Raw genomic sequence first — 19770 nt, forward strand, 5'->3', positions numbered from 1 at the left:
TTTGAATCACTTACACTATGATTGAATCACTTACACTTTATGGATACATAAAAAAAAAAAAAAAAAAAAAAAAAAATTAAAAAATATGCAATAAATAAAAATATATATTTTTTAGATTTTTGGAGTAGGGTGAATTTTGGGGAAAAATTGTTTTAAAAATGGTATGATGAAGCATGCACGAATATATGAACTTAATTAATGTGGGTTTATGTTATGGTTATGCGCTTTCGCAGATTACTACTCCATCCTCAGGAACAATGATAATGTACTTTATAAATGTTTAATTCACATATCAGTAATTTTAATGAAATTAAGTTTAAATTAAATATGTTTTTAAACAATTGATCGTCAAGGAGTTAAAATAAGTCAAAAATACGCCATTTCAGTACAAAGATCACAATTGTTTATTGGAATGAAATAGTTTTGCCAACCTAAGAGTCAAAATTATTCTTTAATATTTGTTTGAATAAGATATAATTTTCAAAATTCGTTTGTTCATTTATCAATCTTTTATTATTTAAGTAGATTGAAGGTTTTTCTAAAATATTTGGTTCATTAAGATTATTAGAATATTCAAAAATTTTAATAAAATTATTCGGGTTGTAAATGTGTTTATGCACTATGAAATGTCAGGCAAAATTGGATCATTTTATGTTTTTATATGTATACAATAGACGTCTTAATTAATTAATAGAATTAATCTATTTGAGAAAATTGACCCCAAAAAAACTATTTATTCCACCCCTTTGAGATACTGATGCCAAACTTTACTATCAAATTGCCCCATATATGTGAGTTTCTGTACAAACCTTTATCAAAATCGGTTTATCAAGTCAAAAATAATTAAGCTTCAAACACGCCAACACACGTACATATGTATAAACATTAACCCCTCCCCCTTTTTTCGGATTCCTAAGTCATGCAATATCGAAAAATGCAAAAAAGAACCCATATACCCCAACCTTCCTGATTACCGTAGTCTTTTTCTTGTTGTTTAGCTCTACAGCTATGATACCGGGAAATTAAAAACCAGAAAATTAATTTCTGTAAGTAAAAACCAAATTTTTGCAATTCCATCTTTATTCTTTTATGAACGTTATTATAATCAGTTTCAACGTTCACAAATTACGTATTCGCTTAATCCCTTTTTGCCACCTGCTGGGTGTAAATGCATAGAAAACAATACGAATAGTGAACCAAGCCTACCCACTGGTTATTACCTGAAAAGTAAGAAAAAAATAAATATTTTCTGTGATTCAGCAAACATTGGAAAATGCTGTGTTTCCATCAATGATATGGGCCAGTTAGATAGGTAGTTAACAAATAATAACGAACTGCTGCAAATAGTCTCTTTAATTAAAAATTAAATTGAAAATTTTACAAAGCTCACCCATGTTAAATAATTTAAAAAAAATTTCAAACAGATTCTTATATCAAATTGAAAAGTGTAAACGAATGAAAGGTGTTAGAATTAAGGACCAGACGTCGAGATAACTTCTTAAAAAACAAAATAAATAAATATCAAGAGATAGACAAACTGCAGTTTCTGAAGTTAATTGTTTAAATCACAATAAACAGCATTTATTTTTAAATAACTTTACTTTTAAATTTTCAGCATTTACTTTTAAATATTCTATTTTATTATAATAATTTCCACATTCAACTTAGAATTTCATAAAACAATAATTTAATATACAACTTAAGTTTTATAAGTAAATTTGGTTAATTTTAGTATTAAATAACTTTGCTTTCACTTTCTAATTAGTTTTCTCTTATTATATAAATTAGTATTTATTTATTTAACTCAGGTAAATGGTGCACAGTTCGTCTGTTATATACTAATGTAATAATGATGTAATGAGTGTTGTATACAAATACACTAAGCGAGTTGAAGATTTGCCCCTGTCACGCTGGCGAGACGGGCAAGCGGGATTTATTGTACTATCTAACCAGATGACATCATTCGATTACTAATAACATTTGTGTATAAAATACAACGCCATCAGACTAGTACAATACAATTATTAGTACATTAAACACAAATGTTGGCGAGGGAAAATCTTTTAGCTCACATATTATACTTTTTTTTCTTGTTTAGCCTACGGGAATCAACGTCTACTTTAGAGGATGAATGAGGATGACATGTATGAGTGTAAGTGAAGTGCAGTCTTGTACAGTCTTAAGTCGACCATTTCTGAGAAGTGGGTTAACTGAAACCCAACCACCAAAGAACACCGGTATCCACGATCTAATATCAAATCCGTATAAAGTTACTGCGTTTACCAGGATTTGAACGTTCTACTTAGAAATTAGCTTAGCGAAGACGCGTTCACCACTAGACCAAAACGGTGGGTTCGCGTGTTATATTTGGTGCGAAATTCGGGACCACCCAAAATCATGATAGTATTACTTACAGTGAACTTTAAATGAATAAAGAGAATTGGTTTGATTTTAAAATTTTTTAATGATTTTATTTTTGTTTTCCTTTCTCTTAGAGTTAAGTTTAGGATGCAAATTTACAAATCGATTTCAGATTTGGTAAGCTTTATATTTTCAGCATTTACTTTTAAATATTCTATTTTATGTATAATAATTTCCACATTCAACGTAAAATTCCCTAAAGTTTTTATTGTTGAATACTATATAGTCTTTATTACTTTTTGAATTAAACAAAATTTAACACAAAAAAGACTGAAATTCATTAGCCTTTGCTTTTTATGCTTTAAAATAAACGTAACTTCAGATTTTAATTAAATTTTTTTAATTTAAAAAACGCTTTCTGTTTAAAAAGTATTGTTATAGGTTAACCTTCATAAAGTAATTAATATATATATATATCTTAATAAAAACATTTAATATATAAATTAAGCTGAGATACGTTTTTATCATAATAAAAATAATAATATCTTATATTATCTTCACGAGTTTACTTATTTAGTTTATACATATGTTATTTTATTCAATATTATTATTGTTATTATTATTATTAAACTTATGTTCTTCATATAGAACAGTAAATTTTTATCATTTTCTTTTGAAGAATTGAAAAAGAAACGTTAGGTCGTAAAAAAGAGAAAAAGCTGCAGAGCAATTTATTGGAAGGGGGAAATAAAATATTCTTCTTCATGCAAATGGGTAGAAAAAACTCACCCTCTTTTGGCTATTCCTATACTTGTGAACACACACATACACACACACACACACACACACACACACACACACACACACACACAGAGAGAGAGAGAGAGAGAGAGAGAGAGAGAGAGAGAGAAAGTTATATCATTTCCGGTATTGTGTACAATATTGTATACACTAAATATGATAAATATTTCATAAAAATGGAATATTCATTTTAAGTAAATTAAGTCATTTGTGGTTGGATTTTTTTTTCTATATCATTAAATATATGATGAAAAAAAATTGTATAATCTTATTTTAAAACAGAAAAAAGTATATATGTATCATAACAAAATTAAGCTATTATGTTACACTAATTCTTAAAATTAATCATTTCACAAACCATCATTAAGTATGATGACTGACACCTAATAAAATTTTCTTACAAGGATAATTCTCTCTTTACGTAAATTAATTAAAAAGGCAGAAAAAGTTTGCTTTACTTTACCAGCATTTAGAAAAACTAAACTTAACCCTCTACCAGTAACAAAGTTAAATATTGTTATAAAAATTGGTATAAATTCATTCTGTTACTAAATTATTAAAATTTAATTTATAAAACTTAATTATAAAATCACAAGAAAGATAGATAAGTTTACACTAGCCATTAAAAAAAAAGAAACCAGAATATATGACCAACGAAATTAACTAAGAAAAAAGAATTACTATTTTAACTCTTATTTTTGGCATTTCATTGTTCTGTGTGTTTATAATACAATTACGACTAAACATATTGTGTGATTTTTATGAAATTTTGAAATAAGATTTCTTGCTATCAGACGAATAGCAAGAAACCTGATATTTCGATTTATCCAAATATTTTCATTTTTCATTTAAAAATGGCAGCTATTAGAATAGAGTTGTAGATTAAATTTTACTCAACGAGTCACCGCCAGGTAGATCCAGGAAGTTCTGTTTACTTCATTATAAGTACTATTTTTTTCATATATTTAACATATATACTGTAATAAAAATAAATAGATTATAATGGAATCACCTTGAAGATAGACATCAATCAGTAATTGATTTACAATGTCCTTGGAAGGTACTTATTACTAATAAAGTAAGATTTTATTGGACTTTGGTTAAATGTTTCACAATTAGTTTAGATCGACAACGCCGTTTGGTGTTTTACTTTATTAATTCAATTTCATTATTAGGCTCAATATGCTGAATTCAGATTAAAATGAAAAAGGTCTAATTTTCACAGAAATAATGATATAATAAGCGCGTGAAAATTTAATATTAAACATTTGCTGATATGTAAGTAAATGTTATTTTAATCAAAACAACATAGATGAAGAAATCTAACAATTCATTGTCTCCTTTATAAAAAATAAACATCATTTCACAGTACAAAAAACAATACAAAATTACGGTATATTTTTAACAGATTTATTATAATATAAGTTCTTTTAGCTTGAAATTTTTTCTCGTAATAAATTAAATTCATTTTAATGTCTTTATTAAATCATTCTTTGTAATCATAAAAATATGATTATACAGATAACATAAAAAAAATTCATTCACAAAAGAACGGAAAAGAAATAAGGATAACGACAAAACAATGGGATCTAAGTCAGTTGTCTGGCTTTTGTGGATGACCTAACTCTGCTAGAAGAAACAAAGGAAGAAACGATTCAACAGGTAGAAGATTTAAAACAGGTGGCTGAGAGAGTAGACCTACAGATATTCTTTGAAAAATAAGAAAAGTTTCCATCATCAAAAACAACCCCAAAAAGAAAATTATCACAGAAGAATACGGAAATCTTAAACTGGTGTCTCATATGGTGGGTGTCTCCCCCTAAGGGGTCAGGATGCCCCTGTATTTGTGTCATTGTATTTTATTGCCTACGCTTGATATTTAAAACTAGTCACCAGGTTAAGATTTCCGTATTCTTCTGTGATAATTTTCTTTTTGGGGTAGTTTTTGAACAGTTTTCTCATTTTTCAAAGGATATCTGTAGGTCTACTCTCTCTTGTGATATACGGAACTGAAATGCTACACTTTACCGACCTAAAACCATTAAAGAAAATAGAAAGAAGAGTCTTTGGATCCTAAAAATCAACAGGACACAGTTTGAAATCCGGCCAACAACTGTATGAAAAATAGAGGATATCGAAAAAGCGATAGGGATTGAAATTCTTGGGTCACGTGTACAAAATGAACGAAGAGAGAGATTAAATAAACAATTATTCATTAATTCTGGGAACAAAAGAGCAACCATATGTACTTACAAAAAATGAAGAAATAATTCCCTGAACATGAATTCTTTCCCTAGGAAAGAATTCCCAGAAACATTTCTCTAGGTTCAGTCAGAAACCTTGGAATGAGAAGAGAAAACTAATCAAAAAACAATATACAATTGAGATTGAAACAGTGAAGAAGAAATAGAATTACACCAAAGCGAAATTGTTGGAAGAGAAAAACACCAAACATGTAGAAAGAATGAAAAAATATTGGGAGAGAAGAAAAAAACAGAAGAAATGATATTTGTGAGGTACGTAGTTGGCCTAATCCCAAAAATATATATGTGTGAATTGGTATTGGCTTCTACATGTAACTGTAAATAATTAAAATACATAATCTATATTAAGGTATAAGAGATGAATTAGTACTGTATTATGTAGGTGTTGAAATAATGATTTGTTTTATTATTATTATTTTTTAGTGTTAAAACATTTCCACCACTCTTGCTATTCTAATTTTTTTAAATCATTTAATATGGAGTAATGGTCAAAATAAACCAATAAATGATACCTTTATATTAAAAATAGAAATTTTTGTACCCTTATTATGCTTAATTTAAAACAAAACATGTAAAAGAAAATGTTTCAAGATGGATAGTTTTGGGAAGTATTGTATAAATGTTAATAGAATTCTTTTTTTAAAGAGTGGAAAATATGTTTCTCGTAAGTCCTTGATAAAGAAAATTTGTTCACAGTATTAAATCTTCTTAAAGAAAAAAATAATATAAAACCCACTAAATATTTTTTAAAAATCAAGTTACAAAAATAAATTTTTTAGGGGTAGGGATTAAATTTTTAAGATAATTGAAAAACTTTATCATATTTCTTAACGATAAATAAAAAAAAAGATGAAAAACGTATTATTTTGTGTAAACAATCTAATTTTAATTACGTTTTCCTTAAGAAACAGTTAAAGATTAAAAATAAACATCGCTAATATTAATAGACATTTTTCAAAAGATAGCAGCAATGATTTTAATTTAAAAAAGTTTTCTTTAAATTAAAATATAAGTGGACACCAAAAAGGATGTTAAAATTTCTAATTTAGTTCTATAATGTAGTCTGATGACTTGAAATTTAATAATCAGTCATGTATCATGATGTTTATAAAGAGGAATATAACAACTGGATTGGAGAAAGAGGATATAAAAACTAGACCAATGAAATCACATCTAACATTTTGATTGGTTTAATTTTCTAGCCCCTCCCTGTATAAAATCATATCAAATAATATTATATATGTATTGAATTAAGAAAAAAAAATTAATAAATAAAAATCCTAAAACTATTAAATATAAATACATTTAAAAAAAAGGTATTTATTTTTAGACTCACCCGTATTATCAGCAGTGTTAAGCATATCTTAATTTGATGATAATAATTATAAATATATATTGATGTAGATAAGAAAAATCAATTCTTATTCTGATGACGTAATTATCCTAAGTATAAAGTGGGTGAAAATGGTTAGGTCACGTGTTTCCCACTACCACTAATAAAACACATTTTCGATGTTATCCCATCTGTAACAAAAAGAGAAAAGAAAGAAAGGCTTAATTAATTTTTTTTTATAAAACGATTAATACAACTCAGAAATAAATAGTATAGGTTTATTAAAAAATAGGCACATCTCTTTATGAAGAAATAAGTAACATATACATAATGAAGTTTGATAAAAAAGGAGGTAAGAAAAATGCCTTCTTTCGCCAGAGATCGAGGTGAACGGTACAAATTTATTTGGGTACTTAACATCAAACATGATTCTTGGAATGGGTGAAGATTTTCTTTAGAAAGCCTAGACTACTTTTCGTATAATATTTTATCATATAAAAAAAGTTTTATATATATATATAGTGTGTTCAAAAAGTAACACAACCTTATGGAAGAATGTTTCCTTCTTTTGTTGCATGTTTAACTGAGGAAAATTGAGGAAAAATGGGTTACACAACGTAACAGAGAATGTTTATTGTCTCCCAATATATTACACTTGCCAGTTACGCCCAGATCCAGAATGCCTTCACAGAAAAGTTGGTGTGGATGCACCAAACACGTCTTCCATTAAGTGGCTGTACGAAATGTTCCTAAAGTCGGGTAATGTGGCAGATCCAGCCAAAAGAGGTCCGAAAGAGACTTGAAAGTGGTAACACTAGAAAAGTTGATCGACGTGAAAGCTGCGTATTCTGTTCTAACCACACGGCATCGCACGTGTGTTTAAAGATGCATCCCAACAGAATTTGTTTTGTTCATGTGTTGTTACCTGTAGACACTTGAAAATGTGTAGCTTTCTGTCAGCGGTTCATGTAATCTGTAACGCCAGACGGATAAGAACTCGATGATTGGTTTCGATCTAATGAGGCATGGTTCCACCACGATGGATACGTGAATGCACAGAATTCACAGATTTGGTGTACGAAAAATCCACATCAGCATGGACAAAAAGGGATGTTTGGTGTGCAATTTCACGAAGGCAAATCTTCATGGCAGTGTATACAGTGAGTGTTACATACAGATGGTGCAACAATTCGTAAACACTATTGGCTAGATTACATGTGGTTATGTAGGACAATGCTACGTCTCATGCAGCCAACACTATAACTTTCTTGGTTCAGTTGTTCAAGGAAAACTGTTTTTGAAGGGGTTGTGACACCCTCGGTCTCCTGATTTATCTTCTTCTGACTTTTTCTTGTGAGGATACCTTAAGGATGCTGCTTACAAAAATCATCCACCACCATTCCCGAATTGCAGAGCGAAATTGAATAATGTACGTTGCGATTTCTCAACAAATATTACAACATATGTTTAAGAGCACACAACATCGTATTCTCAATTATGTGAATCGCATAATGGAGGTCACTTTCAACAACTATTGCGACTTACTGATTTTCCCATAAGGTTGCGTCACTTTTTTATGACTGTATATGACTATATATATATCAGCTATCAGCTAGATGACACGTTGTTGATAAGTAATAGCTCCACTATACGTAAAGATAATCTTGATGAAGTGTGGCCTCCAATTCCCTACAAGCCATTAAGGTGAGAATTTATGTCCTTCATAGAAAGACTGTATTCATTGTTTACTAGTTCCCATATTTTTATTTTTTTCCTTTGATTCCTTCTATAAATTTTCTGCGAGACGAGACAGGATAACTGCTATGGATCTAGGGACCAGTAAATTCATTACAGTTTTAGAATTTTTGTATTTTTTAATATTATTTAGTACCGGTAGATCTAGTTATGGTCTTTTCCGAGAATTCTTATCTTATTCTTCGGATAAAGTGCATTTCGTGTAAATTTTAGTATCGTAATTTTCCTTATTAAATATGTAAACGATAGATTAGTGGATTTTGACTAATTCAGATAAATATAAAATACATTAGTTACGAAATAGTTAAATTTTTAATGGTAAAAAAATGTAAAAATAATTATGAAACAATCAATTTCTTTCCATATACACTGTTGACTATAGTAAAATCAGGATGTAATAGGTACTACGGGTTATTCTATACTAGTATTAAAGATTTTTATTTTCAATCAAGTTTCTGAGTGAATTTATTAGCTTTTTCCATGTCAAAGTTATATATATTTCCAGAACCTTTATTAAAATGTCCATTAATAATGTAAGGAAAAGAATAAACTTTTTATAATTTATTTAAAAAAAAGAATGTTGGTGTTATGTAGAAACAAATATTGTTTTTTATTAATAGAAATATTTTTAAGAAAAAATACACTTTTTTTTTTTTTTTTACTTCTAAGACCATAATGGATCACTTTAGCTAATTTTTTTTTTTTTTGGCAAGTCTTTCTTTTCTTGCTGATTTATTGTTTTTCAACTATTCTTTTTTGCCAGTAATTTCTAAGGGTTTCAGATCTTCTTGCCCTTTCTTGTTCAGAGTACACCCGTCTTATAGTTTTCTTGGGTTTTGATAGGAATCTCGTTTCTTTATTTTTTAATTTCTCATAGTTTCCCGTTTTCGTTTTTAGGTTTTCACGGGTTACGTCTAATTCCTCCATGTCTCTCTGTACTTCGTATAACCAGTTCGGTCTGCTTTTCTTGTTCCAGAAAAGTTCGATTATCCGTCTGATAAGTCTGGTTTCTTCCATTCTGAAAATATGTCCTAGAAAGGAAATTCTCTTCTATCTAAATTTATTAGTTATCGGGATGATCGTTTTGTAAATCTCTTCGTTTGGAATAATTCTCCAAATTCTGTCTTTCTTAATGTTTTTCCCGATGCATCGTCGTAGAATCTGTATTTCAATCTTTTCGAGTTTGTCGGTAAACCATGTCTGGTACGATCCAAATATGGTTTCGCATCCGTAAAGTCTTTCTGGTCGGATAACTGAGTTACAATGTCTTATTTTTGTGTTTTATGGACATGCACTTTTTGTTATAAATGTTTTGTGTTTTTTTGTGGCTTTGATGAGTTTATTTATTCTTTCATTCCAGTTTGGATTTTCTTGGAGGTCGTGTGGGATGTTTTCCCCCAAATATTTAAATTTTTCTACTAGTTTTTTGTCATTAGTGTTTATTTTTACTTTGCTTATGCATAGTGGGTCTCTCACCATAATTTTGGTTTTTTCGTATGAAATTTTTAGACAAACTTTTCCTGCAATCTCTTCCTGTGTTGACAGTTGGTATCTGGCCTCTTCTATATTTTGAGATAGTAGGGCTAAATCGTCCGCAAAGCCTTGACAATTTACTGAGATATCTTTTCAATTTTAACGTTGTCTTTATTTAATTTTTTCCAATCCCGTATTATAAATTCAAGGGCACAGTTGAATAAAAGCGGTGACATGTTCCAATTAATACACTTTTTATTATAAGATATTTTAATTATTACTTTTTTTTTAACAAAAATGTTAATTTCATAATACGCTTTCGACTTAATTATGATATTTTTTTGATGCATATTTCTGAAAAAATATTTATCTTAAGATATTTTTAAAAGAAACTACAAATATTAATGTTTGGATAGTTGTAAGTTATTCGTCCTTTAGATATGAATTTTCTATTTCATAAAAATTAATCTTTATTTTATTTCATTTAAAACTACAACATAATACAAAATAAAACAAAATTTTGTAAAAATTTCAATTTTAGAATGAGAGAGAAAATAAAGGAAGGAAAAGAGAGCAATAGAAGAATAAGACAAGTTACCTACTAGTAATGATGATGATGATGATGGTGATGATATATATAATAAAAAGGGAAGAAAGAAAAGGAAGGAAAGAAGGATATAGAGTAGATATTGCAGAAAACGACTCTTCTAACTAACTGGAAGGAAAAGCAGAAGAGAAATTGGGATGGGATAGAAATATCATACAGACAAAATGAAGGAGGTAAAAGGGACATACCAGCCAAGCTACACCTTCACTTTACTAAAAGTCTGCCATATAAACCCAATCAGTATCACCACCTCGCCTCCATCATCTGAACTCCCCATATATATATATACGTGTAACAAACGCCACGCTAACGAACGAACCAAGTCTAATATATAGATAAATAACAACTAACGTAACATTTGATCCACAACAAGAAAGATGGATTTGTAAAAGATGTAATAAATAAATAATACGACTGAATTTTCGATAATTTAATTTGATATTAATATTTTTTTTTTTTTAATTTGGTCTGATATTATTAACAATAGATATAGCAATTAAAGAAACTCAAGTTTAACAGAATCATTACGAACGACGCTTCTAACTTTCCCCGTTCAAATTATGTTGAACTTAAATTGAACGTAACTGAAGAACGAATAAAGCAATCTTCATCAAATTTTCACAGGAATTACTTCAGATACACTACTACACCATATCTAAATTACTACGTAATTGATTAAATAATTTTGTAGATTTTCAAGCCAAAATAGTTGCTAAGGCATATCTGTAATTTAAAACAGTGTAACAATATACAGGGTTATTATAAAAGAATGGTGCGGTTTTGAACATGGTTTAAATTAAAACAGAATTACTTACAGTTTATGTTTTTTATTTTTCAAATTTGTCGTCTCAAACATTTTTCTACATTATTAATAAATTTCAATATGTGTGCCCTTAGTCGCTCGACAAATGTCCGAACGATACTCAACTTCTCTCCAAACATTAGGTAACATTTATTCGTTAATGGTTGTCATTGCTTCATTAATTCTGTTTTTTTAAGCGGTTTAGGTCGCGAATTTTTTGTGTATAAATAACGCTTTTGATGTACCCCTACAAGAAAAAATCGCAAGGTGTCAGGTCTGGATTCCTTGGAGGCCAAAGTATGGGTCCTTGCCGGCCTATCCATCGATCTCCAGATTTTTCGTTCAAAGCGGCAGTTTTATATATATATAAGGGAGTCTCGAAGCGTGGCACGTATAGTGACGGGAGGTAGCCCTCTTGCTTAGGCCATCCTGGCTCTTCTGCACTCAAGAGCAGTGAGTCGGGGTGTGTCCGATGATGGCATGGGAGACCCTCAAGGGTGAATTGAGGGCGCGAGGCTATGGGTGTGCGCGGTGGATGCCTGTAGCCTGTTTATAAGAAGGAGTCAACTGCCACGGCACCCTGGCGCGACTGATATACTGCTCAACGGCGGTTCTGGTCGCCCCGAGGGTGCTTAAACAAACTATAAACGAGACTCAAAGAGTGTTTCTTTCTTTCTTAGAAGAAAGAAATGGTATTGATAAGTTGAAATTTTAATTTTATGGTCTTTTGAAGACCTTATCTCAAATTTTAATATCGGGGCCCTTTACACCCCGTAAGTGTTTGTGATTGTCCTTGTCTTTTATGTCTTAATGTATATTGTGAAGCTTGTGTTTTTTAAATAAAATGTAAGGCCCCTTTACACCCTTACATATGACGATCCTGATGGAGATAATAATTTCTTTTAAAGAATGTGACGAAGGCTAAGCACCTCGTCGAATCGACTGCTAAGGGACATTAGCAGTCGATGCCCATAAAAATTCAGAAAAAAAAATAATTTGTTTTCAATAAAATTACATTTAAATAAATTACTTTTAAAAAAATTTTTCTCTTTATTCATGACTACAAAGAAAAGCGTGTAGCGCGCTCTCACATGTATCACTTTATAATTAGAGCGCGTCCCAAGCTTTTCGTTTTAGTCATGCATAAATAGAAAATTTTCTAAAAGTAATTTTCTTGAAAACAACATAATTTTTTATTACGAATTTTGTTTTTGTTATCTTTTTTTTTCTGAAAAGCATGTTTTAAAAATTAAACAATTTTTTTTCTTTCACAGAACTGAGTTGTTTGAAATTATATTTAAATACATTAAATTCTCTTACGTTATAAAATCTCTTTGTGAAGTGTTAATTTTTCCTCTATTTTTTTTTTTGTTTTTAATTGTAGAATTATTTAAACTGACGAGTAATTTTTTTACTTTTGGTTGTTTTAATTCTTTAGCAAAATAAAAAATAAAAAAATATTTACATGCAGTTTTATTCTATAATATATCTGGAATATATATTTCCAGACTATAATATAATGTGGAAAATTAGTTTTTATTACTATAAATGATAAATGGTATCATTTATAACAAAATAAGATGTAGCGTAAATAAATTTTAGAAGGTTTTATATTAGCGTTTTATATTAGTTTAAAATTATTACAGTTGAGAGGATGAATGAGTGTAAATGATGCGTAGTCTTGTGCAGTCTCAGGTAGACCATTGCTGAGATGTGTGGTTAACTGCAACCCAACCAGCCAAGAACACCGGTATCTACGATCTGGTATTCAAATCCATATAAAATTTACTACCTTTACAAGGATTTGAGTCTTAGAACTCTCGAATTTGAAATCAGCTGATTTGTGATGATGTGTTCACTACTAGACCAACCCGGTGGGTCAGCCACCTTATCTATTCTTACTGAATCGACAGTCAAAATCAATCGGAACGATAGCTATATTTTATCGATTCAGTTCCTTTTCTCAAGATGTCCCCCTTGTATTACTTATAGACATAATCATATATATAAAATATATGAAATTAACAATGAAATATTATATTGTCATATGTCACTAGGTAAAATTTCATCATTTTATGTCATCAAGAAAAAGAGTTTAATTTACGTTGCAAGATTTGAGGACATGTTTCTTCAACCATTTGAAGTCAAAATAAAGCATATAAAAACTAAGGCTTTTAAATAAAAATGATATAAACGAAAATTAATTAATTAATAATTCTAGGAGACAATTTCTCTGTTGAAATTTGTTTGATGCATAATTTTAAGAACCCTTTTGAAAGGGAAGCTTATAATTAAATTAGAAAATTCTGGTTATTAACGGAAAAATCCGAATTTATTACTTCCTTCTAATATTTTCTCTGATTAAGAGGTCCGATGATACATTGCTAAATAATACTTGAATAGCATACATGCATAACTATAATTGTAATGCACATATACTGTTCGGTTATTATTTGTAAAATTTTATTTCGTTTTATAATGATACTTTTTTCTCAATTAAATAATAAATCTCTTTCCTAATTAGCTCAAAAAAATCTCAGTAATATACATTATTAATATTATATTTTAATAAAGAATAAAATTATTTATTTACGTAATTTATTTAATTTTTATATCTATAAACTTCTTTGAAATTATAGGATTTAAAAAAAAATTTATTTAATTAAAAATTTCCTAGTTTTTTTTTTTGTTATAAAAGAGCGGACATGAACAGCCTTTATCATTAATCTGGTGGAAATTGGTAGCATATGAAAAGATACGATGCCTGGCCGGGATTCGAACCTAGGACCTCCGCGAAAAATGCTGAGACGCTATCTACTCATTCATGGAAGTCGGCTAAAAAGTCTTATCTTAACTCTTTTAATAGTTTATAAAAAAAGAACAGATAAAATTTCTTATTAAAGTTTTTTTTTTCATCAAAGCTATGGCTTAATTTTTTGATATTTTTTTATCACAATTCATCTGTTATAAAACTTTTTTAAAATACGTGCATAGATGTTGTTTATTGAAATACAATTTTATGGATTGTAAAACAAGATTTAATATGAAAACAATATAAATATTTACATATTATGTATAAAATATATTTATATATATAAATATTTATATTGAACCTATAAATTTGTTTATTTTTCATAAAATTTTTCTGTGCAGTTCTGATGTTTAAAACAACAAGTTATTTAGTTCTAATTAAGTAAAAAATATATTGAAAAAGAAATATCTTGATGAAATTTCTACTGAAATATTGTTAAAATACACTCTATCGATTTCATGTAGAGCGAGTACAAAAATTGTTTAATTAAAATAAAAACATAACTTTAATTTTAATTAATTTAGTATCATTAAATAAACAATTAATAATTTTTTTTTTAAGTTAACCTTACTCAGATGGGAGAACTGATTTGCTTAAACTACTTGGTTCTTAATTAGGTTTACTCGAAATTAGTAGACATACAAACAGTGTATGACTGTTTGAAATGAAAATTCTGTATACATTTTTTTTGTTTATTTGGTTATTTTTTATAACGTATTTTACATTTATTTAATTCTTTGTACGAAGTAAAGGAAGTAACGAAAAATTTCGGTTTTCAGATTTCAACGTAAATATCCATTTTGAACATCCCTGAATCTATTTTGACTATTTTCGGCGTGACAAAAACGATTAGCCGTAGGATATTGAAATTTTGGATTTAGGACTGCTGTAACATCTATTTGTGCACCTTCTCTTTTGATTGTAATGGACTGAACCAAAAGTGTTTAGTGTTTCAGGGTGACCAGGCCACCCTGGAACTTAGAGGTCAAGGGGAAAATTGGCCTCTCACAAGCGGCGAGTCAATGTGGCGAGAGCTGCACTGTCGGACCGTGTGGGAGTTCCTTGATGCGGTTGCTTTGTTTAACCGACATCAGTAGTTTACTTAAGGGAAAGATTCCTACCCTACTGCTGTGGGAAGCTAACCTAGAGATGTATGGCTGACCACCAGCTAATTAAGGCTCCAAACGCTTTAATATGATGGACAGGTACTTGCTGGCATTCAGCGATCTAGGCGTGGCAGCGAATTGCTGTCTAGAAGAAATAAATTTCAATTTAGGATGTCATATATATATTTAGTAGTTGACGGGGTGCGCCTACCCATTTTAGTAAATATATGACAAGTGAGCGGTTGAGACATGTAAACCAGTGGTGTATGGGACCGCGCTTAGACCGCTCACTCTTTTAGGTAAACTCTAGAAGCTATTTAGGACACTGGTCGCTAAACTGTTTCGAGGCTCAGTATCCGTTTGTGGCACAGACATTCGGTCTTATGCTTTAGGACGACCGAATGGGGTGGCGGGAGAAATGCCAAGCAAACTAATGTATATGCATGACATTATTATAAATTTTCCAATGAAAAATCATTGACATCACAGACATCATTTTTATTGGTGGGTTCTGAAGGAACTGCAAAACTTATAAACTGCCCTAAAGATTTGTTACATTCTTCGTGAATCACTCTGTATATATGGTGATAAATTTATGAAGCTTCATTTCTCAATAAAATGTTTTATATTAAACATCTTAACACGTGTACTATAAAACGTTACCTATCATAAATAAATACAAAAAAAAATCCTGAAAATTATTGTTCAGAATATATTTTTGCTGGAAATTACATTATGCGTTTATAGATTTTAATAATTTCAATTGTAAAGAATTTGTTTTTTAAAAAAAAATTCTTTGTTTCTAAACAATTTATACGTTTAGGTCGTCTTTTATATTCATATATGGGCACCCTCATAATCATGCCTTAGATACATACGGTAGTCTGAATAAATAAAAAATTGTTCAACAGTGTAAAATTTTATTAACCGATTGTGTATGAATCGTGACAACATACATACATATTTACATATACATAAATACATATATGTAAATATATACATATAATTATATGTAATAATAACATAATCGTGTGACAAAAATTAACCTGGGCGTGCTATCGTATGTCTATATTTTTAAGACATGAAAATACTTTCAAACAAAACAAGTTCTTATAAATAAAACATATTTAAAGTTGAAATTACTAGTCGTAGATATTCCACGTATATAATTTTTTATGCTATAATGGATTCTAAAGCACCTGATTAATTTACAGTTAGCTGTAAATTTACATAAACGTCAACCGATAAAAATATATTTCCATTAACTACGTAGATATATTAAAAAAATAAAGTAAAATCTAATTAATAAACGCGAACTACTAAATGAAAAAAAAGAAGAAAAGTGATGTATATTTGTTCACATAAAAGCTTTTGTTTTTTTTTTTGTGTTAGTTTTTATACATTTTTTTAATATATGACTATAAGTAATGCAAAAATATTTTTATCAGTTAATATTCTATGCGTCCCACAAAGAGGTGTCCACTTTTGATTTAGTATCACTTGCCAATTCCCTCACCGATTCTATTGAATCTTTACAGGTTTTTTAACGAAGGTTCTAAAAATTTTTACAGGTCTAAACACAAAGGTTCCAAATATTCACGGGTATTATTAGTTTTCGCAAACCTCAATAAATTGTTCTAAAACTGCTTCAAAATCTCGACGTTGCTCTTTTTTGTTGTTCTCCATACTTCAAGTCCAAATCGATTTCAGGACTGCTGAGTACAATAACACTTTATTTAATATTTTCAATATTTATAAATAAAGAATTAATAAAGTAAATTAAATAAAACAGTTATAAGTTTTTTAAATTATTTTTATCTCTCGATTTTTATCTAAATTTTTTGGTTATCCTACTCAAAATGTCATGTAGATGTATTTTTTTAAAAATTTCTTCCAATTACTAGTTAACCTATTTCTCAATTCAATTCAACATTTCACAGTTAATAATTCCTACTTATGAATACTGTCTTCTTTAGCGCATTATTATATTATCAACGTTGATTATATGTAAATTAATAAAAATGTATAAAGAATAAGAATTAGCATACGTCAATAATCAACCTTTATTTTTAAAATAAAAACCTGCAGAATAATAAAAAAAAAAATTGTAATAAAATTTAATTTAAGCGATCCAAGTTGAAAGAAAAAAATATTACACCATACTATTAAACCATACCATGCAATCACTCAGTTGGACTTTTAGATTTAATGCCAATAAACGTTTTAAAGTAGTTCTTTTTTATAATACAGAGTTATCATAAAAGAATGGTGCGGTTTCAGTAATTCATAGGAAGATTGTAGGGAAATTTCTAGATGTTATATTGGTATCCGTGAAAGCCTCCAACCCAAAAGTTTTTTTATAAGCACTTGTAACCACAAGGTCAGTTCTTGTACTGTTGCGGTGAGTTTAGTGATTTGCCATATTCTCGGATAAAGTCAAAGCAAAGTGTGTTTTGGCTGAATTAAAATCCGTAATTTTAGTTCAACGAGCGTTTCGACGTGAATTCGGAAGAGATCCATCACACAAAAATAACATAACACGTCGGTTCAAACGATTCGAAGAAACCGGATCGGTTAAGAAACAGAAATCAACCGGCAGACCAAACGTGTACCAGACGAAACGGTTGAACTAATTAGACGATCGGAAATTAGAAGTCCTGGGAAGTCCATCCCCCGTCGCAGCGTTGAATTAGGTATTCCAAAATCAACAGTTCACAAAGTTTTACATAAAAAACTGAAATTACAAGCTTATAAAATCCAGATACTGCAGGAATTGAAACCCGATGATTGTGTAAAAAGTTACAATTTCGCTGTTAAAATCTTGGACAGATAAGTGAAAACAAATAATTTTTAGATTATATAATATTTACAGACGAAGCTACATTCCATGTGAATGGATGCGTTAACAGACACAATTCACGAATATGGGTCTCTGAAAACCCACACGCAATTATTGAGAAACAATGCGATTCGCCTAAAGTTAATGTTTGGTGTGGTGTGATGAAAAATCGTGTAATAGGGCCTTTCTTCTTTGCTGAAAAAACAATTAATGGAGTTGTGTATCTTGACATGTTAACCGATTATCGCTTTCCTCAGCCGGATGAACTCGAAAACTTTCATCGAGTTAATTTTGAACAAGATGGTGCTCCCCCGCACTTCAATGCGTTGGTCACACACGCTTTGAACGAAAAATTTTGAAATCCTTGGATATGCCGGCAAGGACCCATACTTTGGCCTCCAAGGAGTCCAGACCTGACACCTTGCGATTTTTTTCTTGTGGGGGTACATCAAAAGCGTTGTTTATACACAAAAAATTCGCGACCTAAACCTCTTAAAAAACAGGATTAATGAAGCAATGACAATCATTAACGAAGAAATGTTAACTAATGTTTGGAGAGAAGTTGAGTATCGTTTGGACATTTGTCGAGCGACTAAGGGCGCACATATTGAAATTTAGTACTTATGTAAAAAAAATGTTTGAGACGACAAATTTGAAAAACAAAAAACATAAACTGTAAGTAATTCTGTTTTAATTTAAACCATGTTCATAACCGCAACATTCTTTTATGATAACCCTGTATAAAGGAACATATATTTACGATGGGGATGAGATAGTATATCCCGATGTATTTGTCGATGGTTTCTCCAAATACGGTTGCCGTGTGAGACCGGCCGTTTTCGTGAAGCAGATCTGCTTCACGATTCACTGAGATCCAGTAATTTTTTTTTGATACCTCTGTCTTCACCTTGTTAATAAGCATATCACAGTAGTATGCATTGTTTATTGTTGACTGATTTTCTAGAGAATTTTCAAAATCCTGGCCTTTTGCATCCTAAAAAATTTTTATCATGATTTTTTCTTGCTGATGATCGGGTTCAAGATTTTTTCGTAAGAGATGAACTCGTCTGTATACCACTCCGTAATGTCTTTTTGATTTCGGTTCATAATAATAAATCCATATCTCATCATAGGTTAGAATACTACGCAAAAAATCATAGCCTTGCTGCTGATACCATTGTTTCAACTTTTATCAAATGCGAAAATTCGTTTCCTTATGATGAACTGTCAACTTTCTTGAAATCCATCTACGGTTCATGAGCTTGTTGGTGATAATTTTATGAACTGTACCGACACTTACTGGTAATTTTTCAGGTATAATATCAACTGAAATTCTTTAGTCTTCTTGGACGAGAGAGTCTACGCGATTTTCAAGCGCTGAAGTTGAAACCTCAATCGGACGTTCAGAGCGTCAATCAATGAAGTTCGACCGTCCTTAATTTTTTCCACCTTCATTTTTTTCCTTTTTTCCTGCTTATCCTCCGAGAATCACCGTCAGGCATTACTTCAGAGGATTATATGTATGAGTAAAAGTAAAGTGTAGTCTTGTACAGTCTCAGGTCGATCATTTCTGAGATTTGTGGTTAATTGAAATCCAACCACCAAAGAACACCGGTA

At 29.9% G+C, this 19770-nt stretch overlaps 1 long non-coding RNA gene across 1 annotated transcript in view; it reads right to left on the bottom strand.

Moving 5' to 3' along the window:
* Positions 1-6768: 6768 nt before the first annotated feature.
* The window catches only part of LOC142331992 (uncharacterized), a 353134-nt gene continuing 340132 nt past the window's right edge, over positions 6769-19770 (bottom strand). The window contains exon 3 of the long non-coding RNA XR_012758115.1: positions 6769-6950. This is a non-coding gene — a long non-coding RNA (uncharacterized LOC142331992). The remainder of the gene's footprint in view (positions 6951-19770) is intronic.

The sequence above is a fragment of the Lycorma delicatula genome, chromosome 11 (assembly GCF_047948215.1).
Source record: "Lycorma delicatula isolate Av1 chromosome 11, ASM4794821v1, whole genome shotgun sequence".
NCBI lineage: Eukaryota > Metazoa > Arthropoda > Insecta > Hemiptera > Fulgoridae > Lycorma > Lycorma delicatula.